The sequence below is a fragment of the Pinus tabuliformis genome, chromosome 5_2 (genome assembly GCF_031772625.1).
Source record: "Pinus tabuliformis cultivar Carrire ecotype Pingquan chromosome 5_2, CPIR1, whole genome shotgun sequence".
NCBI classification, from domain to species: Eukaryota; Viridiplantae; Streptophyta; class Pinopsida; order Pinales; family Pinaceae; genus Pinus; species Pinus tabuliformis.
The window spans coordinates 130060022-130071867 of NC_142306.1; the positions used below are offsets into that span (position 1 = coordinate 130060022).

Genomic DNA, 11846 nt, shown 5'->3' on the forward strand with positions numbered 1-11846 from the left:
TTCTCTGCACACACTTCCCCAAATAGAAAAATTTGTGTTCCTCCTGCAAGAATGTTACTCTTGAATTTTAGATTGCAGAAACATTGAAGTCTCACCATTACTTTATTTGCAACAGATATCCTGCCCTGCTCAACTATGAGCCACTTGTTTTTGTGGCCCTTCTGTGCATGCTTGTCTTGCAACTTTGCCCATTTTCCTGATATAGAAAAACTGACATCTTTCCCTCATACCCAGGTGCGTAGGTCTCAAATTAATTTTCTGTACTGTAACTCCTATCAGATTTGTCCCTCTGTTGTGCATCTTTTGCAGACTGAAACCTCTCTCAGCCAAGCATTATTCCCATGATAGTTTTCTCTGCTCGACTGCTACCTTGTCAGAATGCTGACACTTAATGTTTTGCTGGTACGGACCCCGAATCTCAAAAGCGTTACTGTGGCCTTTACCTGCGTATCAGTTCTGCCCTCCGCCCATTGAAATTGTTGTCATACCTTGTTTTCTCATCATAATTGCTGCCACGACCATTTATATTTTGGATTCTACCTTGAAGAGTGATTTGTGGTATGTGTTGTTTTTCTGTGATGAATGTTGAATGATTTGCGTTTAGGAAATCTTCTACACAGAGAAATGCTCAACTTCAAAGCAACTCTCCAATCTGGATCATTAGATTCTATCCAGTAGCACTGTATTCTTCTCCTAGGGGGTGCTGGATGGTCAGGAAACATCTCAGCTACTGCTGTTGTGGCCCTAACTGGTCTCGGCATACCTACAATCATGAATGTGTTGTAATTGATCTCTCTCACTGTTTCCTGAGCCTGTCGCTCATTTTGCATTTCCACCAAGGCACTCACAACAAGCGTTCTTTGGATCTAGATAATCCAAGTGTTGTCTTTAGGATTGGTATTGTGACCAATGGTGAAAGGCTGGCAAGATAAATCATGTGTTTCAACTTCTCTTCAAAATCAACATACTCTTTTTGTTGTGTAGTGGTTGAAGACTGTTCTCTGTTAGTATGTCAGATCTTATCTTGGTGACTTCCAAAACGCCTCTTGGTGGCAACTGGAAAATCATTGGTGGGAGATAGATTGTCTACCAAGCCCACAGATGTTCGTTGATGATAAGGATAATCCTCATTTGAAGTAACCGGAGTAGTGTTTGACACCAGACATCATCAGTTTCTTCCATAGAAGTTGTTGCTAGTGTAGGACTAAGCTCTCTTGTTGGATTTCAAACTTCAAGGCATTTGTCACTTCATTCGATAGGCACTCTTGGGCTATCGATATCTCTAAAAGATGGTTTCATCAATCTGTCAAACACATGAACTATTCTTTGAAGAAAGCGTGCTCATACCGATTTTACCACTTGCCATGACTCCTTCTAGATAGCCATTTTCGGGAATTCGTTTTCCATTAGAATTCATCCGAGACAAAACTCCTACAGGGGAGAACGAACAAGGCTACTCTTGGTTGCTAACATTGGTAGGCTATTTTCTCTTTCACCTGATGAATCAATAGCATTATAGAGAACTGGATTCTGTTTGAACGTGTTGTTAATAAGTTGTTCACCAGACTACAGGCCTTATGCTTAGCACATCTTCGACATCTGAGAGTTGTAAAAGCTGTTTTGGGACATCTCCATTCCATTTTCAAGAACTGAAGCAACGTGATTGCGTTTTCCCACATCCTCCTCTAAAATGCTACTTGAGGTTCTCTTCTAATGGGAAGAGCTATGAACAATTATTCCAGGATAATTGTTGTGTTCCTCTAAGTGTTTTTCTAGTTCCATTGTCGGGATTAGCTAGAGTCGTTATGCTTCATTCCTCCAGAATTGTATTATGTTGTAAGTGAAGAATCATTTGAAAGAATTCGAGGCAACACATTGTCAGGACCAACAACTCCAACATTTGGCAGAGACAAAATAGGTGGTCAGGTACCAGGGAAACCTATTTCCATATCTGATATGCAACGTCTTCTTTCAAAGTTTTTGAGGGCCATGAAACACGCTGCAATGAGTTCAACTCATGAATGCATTACACCCTTGTCGTTTCATTAGTCAAATGGAGCAAGTCAATGCCATGAGAAGTTGAAAAGGTATGAGAAAATGTTTATTTTACTACTTGAATGCCACAGTATGCCCTGAGGAGAAAGTTGGGCTGTATCGATTTTGCACAAAATTTTTGATCCTCACCATGACGCTGGACTGAGGTTTATGTAACCAGATTTGATACTATGTCGATATCTCTCGGTATGAGTTTTGCTGGACGGTTGTCCTCCATAAATATATGTGATTGTCGGGATGAAGGTCTTCTCTGCTAATCTTGTTGAATTCAGTGAAGCTTGTCACTTAAAATTGTTAGGAACTCCACAGAAAAGTATAAAGAGCATAGAAACCACAAATGCCACTTTTCCCATTTCCATTACATCGATGGAGGTTTTGAATCCATAGTTCGAAGCATTGTTCGCTTTCTCTTTTTATCTGGCTTTATATATTAATATATTTGTCTCTTAAAATCCTATGATTGGGCTAGATGGGGAAAGGATTGGTGCAACCAATATCTTGTGTGGTGAAATTCTTATTTATGGACATCATGTTTAGTTTAGCAGAAGAGTTATAGCATGTGGGGTTTTCAATATTTGAACTAATTTGGAGATTGGAGACTATTGAGAGCTTCTTTGTCTTGGCATTGTATTAGAGTTTGGAGTGCGTTGAGGTCCTCATTGTTTTACTAATTTTTGAGGTTAATTTGTTGAAAAATGGCTCTAATTGGTGAAGTATTAGAGTTCTTAAAAACTCTAATACATTCCTCTGATCATGATAAAGTAAGAATCAACAAAATTTCTCTTGTTGACATTAGAACTTGTTTGCAAAATGCACAAGACAAGATTGAATTTTTGCAGCTTGAATCTCAGCTACAGCAAGAAGAATTACAACAATGGAGTCATCATTCTGAACCTGTTTCTGTTCAGAACAATGAAACAGACTCCCATAAATAGCAAGTCAATAATGTTGCAAATTCAGATTCAGTGCCTAATGCAACAACAGATTTGCATGCAAAAGCAAAAATTCAGCCTGCACTTCCCAAGTTGGTCATCAGACCTTGGGAAGAGCTTGTCCACAACAAGCATAGAATAGATATTGGATATGATAAGCAGGTGTCCTTTCATATTCTAGACTACTCAAAGCCCATGCAGTTTCAGAGTGCTGGATTCCTTCATGACGGTTCACCTTCAGTTGTTCCATATTATTCTCCTCTTCCACAGCAACAACAACAGATTGTGAAATTCCAACACTGTGACCGAGTTGGCCATATGAAAGATCACTATTTTGATATTCATCCATATAAGCATTGTCATAAAACTAGTCATCCTTCAAACAGATGCTTCAAAAATAAACCTCCTGCAAGAACAAAGATTCATCCTGGATGGATCGCTTCTTGGCAATGGGCATCAACAGCCAAGAAGATATTCTAGTCACATGTCCGAACTTGTTTTAGAGTATTGAACAATCTTGCAGTTGACTTTTCTCCATCATCTCACCTTGTATCTAACAAGAGGGGAAATGATGGTCATCTACAAGCTTCAAAGCCACATCAAGCGAGCCTGAGCCACAACTTGCCATACCAGATTCAAAGTTGTATCCAAAGACAAATATGCCCCTAAGCATGCCTTTAGTCAGTGATACCTCTTCAAAGAGTTGGGCACACTTCCTCTAGTAAAAGACTTCAACTTCTTGCCAGTTTTGGAAGAGTTCTAGGAATTGCATTAAGCACTCTAGAGTTGTTGGTCATCCTTAAACCATCACAGGTTGAGACCTCCCTTTTCAAGTTAAGGTTCTCCCTTTTATATGGGGTGAGACCTCGCTTTCATGGTTGAAGGTTTCCCTCTTCATAACATCAGGAGAACTTCCTCTAGCAGAAGACTTGAGCTTCATGCCAGACTTGGAAGAGTTCCGAGAGCTGCACTAAGCATTCGAGTGTTGCTTTTCATCCTTAAACCACCTCCCTCTATACCAACATTTCAGAGAGAACATTCAGCCTAGTGCTGCTATGCATTTTTGCACATTTTGTATTACATCTCTCTTCTTGGACTCATAAATAACCCTTCGGATTAAGGGGGGGGGAATGTTGGACACCTAATCCTCTAAGGGTTGGTGTGGAAGCCGAATAGACTAAGGAAGTCCAAGAGACCTTGGGATGTGGAACCAAACGGTCACATGAATGTACTATAAATGTATATCATTGTCAAATAATAGATGTACTCTCCTACTTATCTTTAATATTATGTTGTTGCCATCTGTGTGTTTAACACTTCCTTCCAGTAGTAGCTGGAAAATATGTATAGGGTGTAGGAGCTCCCTTCCGGTAGTAGCCAGTAAACAATATCACGGGTTTAGAGCTCCCTTACAGTGGGTTCTGGAGAATGAGAGAAGGTTGTATCCTTCTACAAGTGGGTGCCTTCATACTGGTATGAGTTTGCACCAATACAAGATTGTAAGAAGTTTTTCTTAAAAAGAAGACAGAGACAACGACAATGGTGGTTCTCTCCTGCATTGGGTTTCCACCCAAAATCCTGGTGTTCATGCATGTTGATATCTTTCTTGTATGTTGATGATCTATCTGCTTCTTACTTCTCATGATTATTGTTTAATTAATGTTCATCATTCTACTACCATGTTACTAAAGATGCACGGAAAAATCTAGAGGAAACTACTGAGTTGGGCATATTTGTGGGGTACACGGATACACCTCACAACTATTAGGTGTACCTGCCAACCAATAGGATGATAGTGGTTCGCACATATGTGAAGTTCAATGAAGAGAAGGCCACGAGATTTTCCCTTGAGAGGGAGCTTCAAATACATGTGGTTGAGGAGATTTTAGCTCCAAAGGAGGAGCCTCAGGATGATGTGGAGCATCCACATGTAGAGGAGCAGGGAGTGGAAACACTCACTCATGCAGAGTCTTCAAGAGATTGGAGAAAGTGCACCAAAGAGGCTGATAGGTTATTGCATGATTCTAGAGAGAATGTGAGAGCACCCACATCACATCGCAAGAAGAGGAGGTCACCAGAGAGGTACACTAGCTACATGGATCTAATGAGTGGGAGTGTAGAGATTGAGCCATCCTCTTTTGAGGAAGTAGTGCCGAAACTAGTTTGGGTTGATGCCATGGTTGAGGAGTATGACTCCATTATTAGGAACAGTGTTTGGGAAGTGGTCCCAAGACTGACAGACAAGTCATTGGTGAGTTCCAAATTTCTTTACAAGGTAAAGCAAGCATATGATGGTATTGTGGAGAAACACAAGGCCAGGTTTGTTTCCAGAGGATTCTCTAAGTGGAGGGGATTATAGAGTGGAGGGGATTGCTTACAGTGAGACTTTTTCTCTTGTATCAAGGTACTCATGAATCAGATCCATTCTAGCACTATTAGAATAGATGGGATGGAAGATACATCAGATGGATGTAAATACAACATTCCTCAGTGACATGATTGAGGAAGAGTTGTATATTGAGCAACCTGAAGGATTTTATACCTTCAACAAAGTGTCTCATGTGTGCAGACTCAAGCGGTTACTTTATGGACTGAAATAAGTACCTCGTGCTTGGTACACTAGGATCGATAGTTATTCACTGGGTTGGGCTTCATGAAAATTAAAGCAGATACCATTACCATATTGTAGTTGAATGTAATGTGCTACTTAATCTTATCATGCAAATTTTACTACTATTTAAATTACCTTAAAATGTTGACTTATAATTATCAAGAAATATTGGTACGTACCTACATTGGTGAAACTGTAAATTTATTACTGATATAAATTTTGTTTTTATTCAATTTCCAACTTACCTCATCAAATTTAAATTTTGATAGGATATGGTATCCTTCCATTTATTCCAATTTAAATATCATTATCCCCAAAATTTCCTCTCAAATTTACTTGGGAGAAGACATGGTCCTCTCCAATTAATTACCATATTATATATTCATATCTCATCCCCAAAATGTCCTCTAAAATTTACTTAGGAGAAGACATGGCCCTCTCCAATTAATTACCAAATTATATATTAATATCTCATCCCCAAAATGTCCTCTCAAATTTACTTAGGAGAAGACATGGTCCTCTCCAATTAATTACCAAATTATATATTCATATCTCATCCCCAAGTAAGACATGCTCCTCTCCAATTAATTAACAAATTTTATATTCGTATCTCATCCCCAAAATATCCTCTCAGATTTACTTGGGAGAAGACATGGTCCTCTCCAATTAATTACCAAATTATATATTCATATCTCATCCCCAAAATTTCCTCTCAAATTTACTTGGGAGAAGATAAGTCAAATGTAAGGATGAGGGGGTAGTTATGACATTAATGATAGGTGGTTGAGGTGGAGAAGAGAAGGGGGCATAAAAGGGAAAGGATGATGGGAGGAGAGGGGATCCTTGGTCTTGGTTTTGGTTTTGGTTTTGGTTGTGGTTTTGGAGGATTTTGTTTTGAGAGGAAGGTGGAGAAAAGAGAAGGGAGAGAAGGAGAGTATTTGTTTAACTTGGACACACTACATCTGGTTGGACTTGGGCTCGGAGGGCTAGGGAACCTGTGGAGGTTTCCTGGGCTAGGAAATACTTCCTAGTTGGCTGGGAGGTAAATCCAGTCAGGTAGTCAAGAGGAGCATCCCAGCAGGATCAGGAGCTTAGGGGCATCTCAACTAGGCTATTGAAACAGGTATTTCTCCGTTTATAGATTACTTGTGTAAGTGATTGCAATGAAATGTTTACTTATTTAATTGTGGAAAATAATTTTTAATGGTAAATTATCATAAATTAAAAGTTTAGATAGAAATAAATTATTTCCCGTTTTATTATATCTAAAATTAGAGAAATTTAGTTTTGTTAGAGGACCCTAGGATGGAGCCTTACACGTGGTATCAGAGCGGGTTCAAAATCTAGACCCATGGCCCACTAGACACAAATCTCCGCTAATTTTTTTATAAAAATTATGTGGCACTGATTTCATTTAAGACTAATATAATGATTTTTTCTCCATTTTACCATAAATTTAGAACTTTCTATCATACTCTATGTATTTCCTTTAGTCATTTATCAACACAGGCCACATGGTGCTCATGGTGACAGGGAAAAACCTGGATTTATCTCCTTCCTCATATTCTGCAAGGAAAATGTAGCATTGTGCTGCTTCATTATTTACATTTTCATTTTTCTCAGGTTTCTTGTGATTCCTGATGGGGAATGAATTGACAGCAGACTCAGGTGCTGGCGGTGAGACATGAGATAATGACGTTGTCTATGAAAGAGCAACTGATTATCGAGGAATCTCATCTGGTACCTCAAACAAGGCCTCTGCAAGCATCACTATGCATGAAATGCTTGCATGTGTGCTTGTCTCTTTTGTCATCACATAAGCCTCGCAAGAGCAGTGACCATCTGCATGGGTACCAAATGCACAAAACCTTGAATGCCTAGAAGAGGTTCCATCAAAACCCTGCGCAATCTTTGCAATGCCCAGACCTAGGATTTGAAACACCATCACTTTTCTGCATTGTCAGCCTTCAGCTTTTGAGAATCTTTGATGATTGCATTTGCTACAGGAATTTGGAAATGCAAATAACAATGAATCTCAAATCTTCCTCCCCATTCCCTTTGTGTGCATAACCAAGATATCGCAGTGGTCCAAGATACCACATCTCGCTTAGGCATTTGTCAAATTATTGTTGTGCCTCCTCAATTCTCCCGGACTTGAAGTGCCTCGCCATCATTGTATTCCACGAGAACAAATTTCGCTCAGGGATTCAAATGCTTCACCTACAACTACCGACTCACCAGACTTCGCATACGTTTCGACAAGGTGAATATGCATGAGAATGTCGAATTAGAATCCCTTTTGAATCATCTGGACACAAACCTGCATCCCTTTGCATAACTGAAGAACTCCCAAGACTTGAATAACAGAAGTATGAATATCAGAACCGTATTTCTGTGCCGATGATCCCTTGTATGCAAGCACTAGTTCTTCCACCAACCTTTCCACATATGGGGTATTATGCATCCACGTCAGCTTAGTGATGGTGAGAATCCTTTGAATAACCAGTATCACTGTGGCATCATCCTTTGCATGCAACCAATGAAAGAAAAGGGGAAATAAACGCCTGAAATAAGCTAGGATAACCAATCCCATTCCCTCAATCAGTGGCTCAATATGCTGGAGCCATACAGTGTGGCGTTCCTTATCTCCAGTATGCCTCTCCATCTCTCCAAGCATTTCATTGAATATTTCTCCATACCAATGTCCACGAGGGTTCCTCCCCTCAATACAAGTGACAAGTGTCACAGACATTTCAACTACGGATTTCCAAAGTTGTTCACTACCAGATATATTCTAGCAAGTTGCATCGAGTATCACATCCTTGTACCAAAAGAGCTCAGCAGAATTCAGATTCTTTGCTAAATGGACAAGATCTATCATACCTTGACCCTTCACTTCACGACACTAATGATTTAAGGTTGTCAATACACAAGGGATAACCAATGTACATAATGGTCCTATATATGGATGTTGAATCCGTTTCAAACACCAACAATCTGGTGTGATGTTATCACTGAAGGAGTTATTGATGCACTGTGAAAGTCTGCATCCAATTCATCGTCCTTAAAATTACTGCAACTACTTTTAATGGCATATTTTATCATCGGAAATATTATGGGTATTAACTCTTCGACTAATCTCTTTTCGAACCCTATTTTTGTCAAATCCAAACCCTTGTCAATGTATGAGATTGAATAATTTCCAAGAACATTCAATGGGTTTTTCTCAGGATCAGAATAAACAGCCTCTGATAAGTCTCTAATTGTCTCAGCTGCAACAACCTGCAATTTGTTTTGGAATCCATGACATCAGGGCTACCATGTTGGCATTGGATGAAGCTAGTGTTGCATAACAAAGAAATAAGCATGTTATTTTTTGTGTTTCTATAGTGTCTTTCAACAACCACTGCCCATCCTTGACTGGCAAAAGAGACTCTAGAGAAGATTTTATTTCTGCACTTTTCCCATCAGAATGATTTTGTTGGGTTCAAGACAATATTTCCAGTATTCTGAAAGAGTCTTCAACTAGCCATCCCTTTGAATCTTTGAATCTGTGCAGGCCTCTTTTGGTCTTCGTTGTTATTTTTCTTTAGTTTCACATCTATTTGAGCCAAAACTGCCTTTTGTGTTTCTGAGTCTTTGAAAACTCCGATCCTTCAAGATTGAAAACATGTCTGACAATGTTTGGGTATGAAACACATTTCTCTAGGCATGGATTAAACTCCTTTTTATGAATACCAAAGCTACACCACTCATTCAAGATATGGCTCAATATTGAAACCTCACAACCATCTCTTATGTACAAAAAAAAGCAAGGCCCAAACTACAATAATAAAGCATGATATTTACTTCAACAATTAAGGGAGCAAAGTTTCAATACGAGTCACATCTTGCATCACATTTGCCTCCACAAATAGATGGCATTAAGGGTACCTCTATAGCTGCATACTGATGATAGTCTAGACATGGGTGATGTAATTCGTTGGACTGTAGTAAAAAAAAGGGGGGGGCCAATGAGCATTTTTCGACATCTTTTTGAATTTCCAAAGTAAGGAAAACGAACAATAATTGAGTTGAGATGGGGGATTATAGAAAGGGATAGGTTTCCGTATGGCTTTCTCCTCCCATTCTCGTCAACTATTGTAAATAGTTAGTTTCTCCAATAATGAAGGGTAGTTTGGTTTTGTTGATTGCCATTTTCATTTTATTTTGAAGTTAATTCCCTTTTCTATAACTTGATTCTTCTCTGGTCTCTCTTTATGAGTTTTAATTTCAGTATTCTTACAGTCAGTGTCTAGAAATGGAAAAGCCAATATTGTCATAATTAGTCACAGTCATTGGCATTGATTATTTGAACATTTTATCTCTTTATCATTGAAGAAACGTATAGTCAACTCTAATTTCATTGATGGTAGAGTATTTAAAGGTTTCATTTTTCACATTTGAGTATCATAATGTAGCATTTTTCCACGAGTGTCGCAATATTACATTTCAAACTGCATGGACTGTTAAAAAAAAAAACAAAAAAAATCTATCGAAATTAAGTCACAAATATTGACCTAAAAGCTTCTCTCAATTCCATTAGTTTTGATGAGTTAAGAAGTTATGAAAATTATATGTTAAATACATTATGAAATTGAGATTTATGTGTTTTGCAAGTATATAAGTGATATTAATTTTCATTCTCCATTCTATTAATATAACAAAGTGGCATTCTTTCATACCACAATATTTTAGATTTTGTCTATGAAGCTAGTAAGAAGTCGCATTTATTTTGGCAATGTTTTTTTTTCTTTAATCTAATTATTGCAAATAGGTATATATATATGCATTTATAATTGCTTAGGAACCTTGCTTCAAAGACACTGCCTCTTCAAGAGGTGAGACCAATTGTTTATATGTCCTATACGAGGTCCCAAGATTCATAAAATGGACATAAAGGATTTTAAAAACATAATATAAAGGGTGGGAAGGAACAACTAATGGCCCTGAAGGAAGACATGACTAAAAAGGGTATTATTCACATTAGTAATTAACTTAGTTATTTGAATATATTAAACCAAGTTATTAATTAGATTAATATTAAATTATAGCTATGGTACTAAAGAAAACAATTTGTGTTAGAGCATGACTTACAAGTACATTGCACCAATACCCTAGCGAGTCTCAAGAGAAAATTTGTAATTTATGTAGAAATCACACATGAGAGGATTTGGTAGATCCTTGGGTATCTTCTTAGTACTAATAAAGATTGTTTACGAGCATAGTAAAAGAAAAACTTATGACTATCATTATACACATGTATGTGAGTCAGCTAAGAGGGACAAGTCCTAGGATGGATTAATGAGTCTTGCGTATCATACAGATATTGAACAATTCAAAATGGTGAGGACACGAAGAAATCAAGGTCAAGGAGAGTCATCACAAGGACCTCCTACAAATAACCCATTACCTTCACTGGAGTTGACTCTCATCTTGTGTTCCCTAGAAGCAATTAATGAGACCTTAAAAGGGCACCAAACAAATGAAGTGGAAGTGGAGCACCCTCCATCAGGGTTAGGAAATCTCGAGGGATCAAGAGACTCTGATAGAGGACCTCCAATCGAGGACATTACTAGGGAGCTCCAAAATATTAAGCTCCCGGAGTTTGCAGGAGGTCGTGCCAGTGAATGTGCAGAAGCCTGGTTAGAAGGAATGAGAAGGTGCTTCGCACTAAGGGATTATAATTCCAATTCAAAAGCTAAAATAGAAATATTCCAACTTAGAGATAGTGCTCTGAATTGGTGGGGTAACTTAGAGTGTCAACTACACCTCACTCCGGACACAGTTACTTGGGAGTTATTTGAGGAGAGATTCAGGAAAAAGTACCTACCAACATATTATGAAGAACAACAGGTAGGAGCCTTCCATGCCTTGGTGCAAGGAAATCGTATGGTAGAAGAATATGAGATTAGATTCATGGAATTGGTTAAGTATGTCTCCTACATGGATACTGACTAGCACCAAGTTGATCATTTCATTTATGGATTGAACCCTAAAATTAGGGCAATGGTGCAGATGTGGAAACCATCCTCAGTTTCAGAAGCTGTGGAACATGCTCGTTATGTTGAAGAACTCTTAGACTTGAAGGGTGGAAACAAAACCATTTTTCCACAACAACCAAGGTTTATGGGGAAGGCCCCTCGTACCTTCCCCAGGGGAGGAAGTTTGAGGCCACTGCCATATGGAAACATGGTTGTACCCAAAGC

General features: G+C 38.5%; 1 pseudogene; it reads right to left on the reverse strand.

The window, feature by feature from the left end:
• The window catches only part of LOC149157846 (uncharacterized protein At2g39910-like), a 51884-nt pseudogene extending 42494 nt beyond the window's left edge, over positions 1-9390 (reverse strand).
• Positions 9391-11846: the final 2456 nt, after the last annotated feature.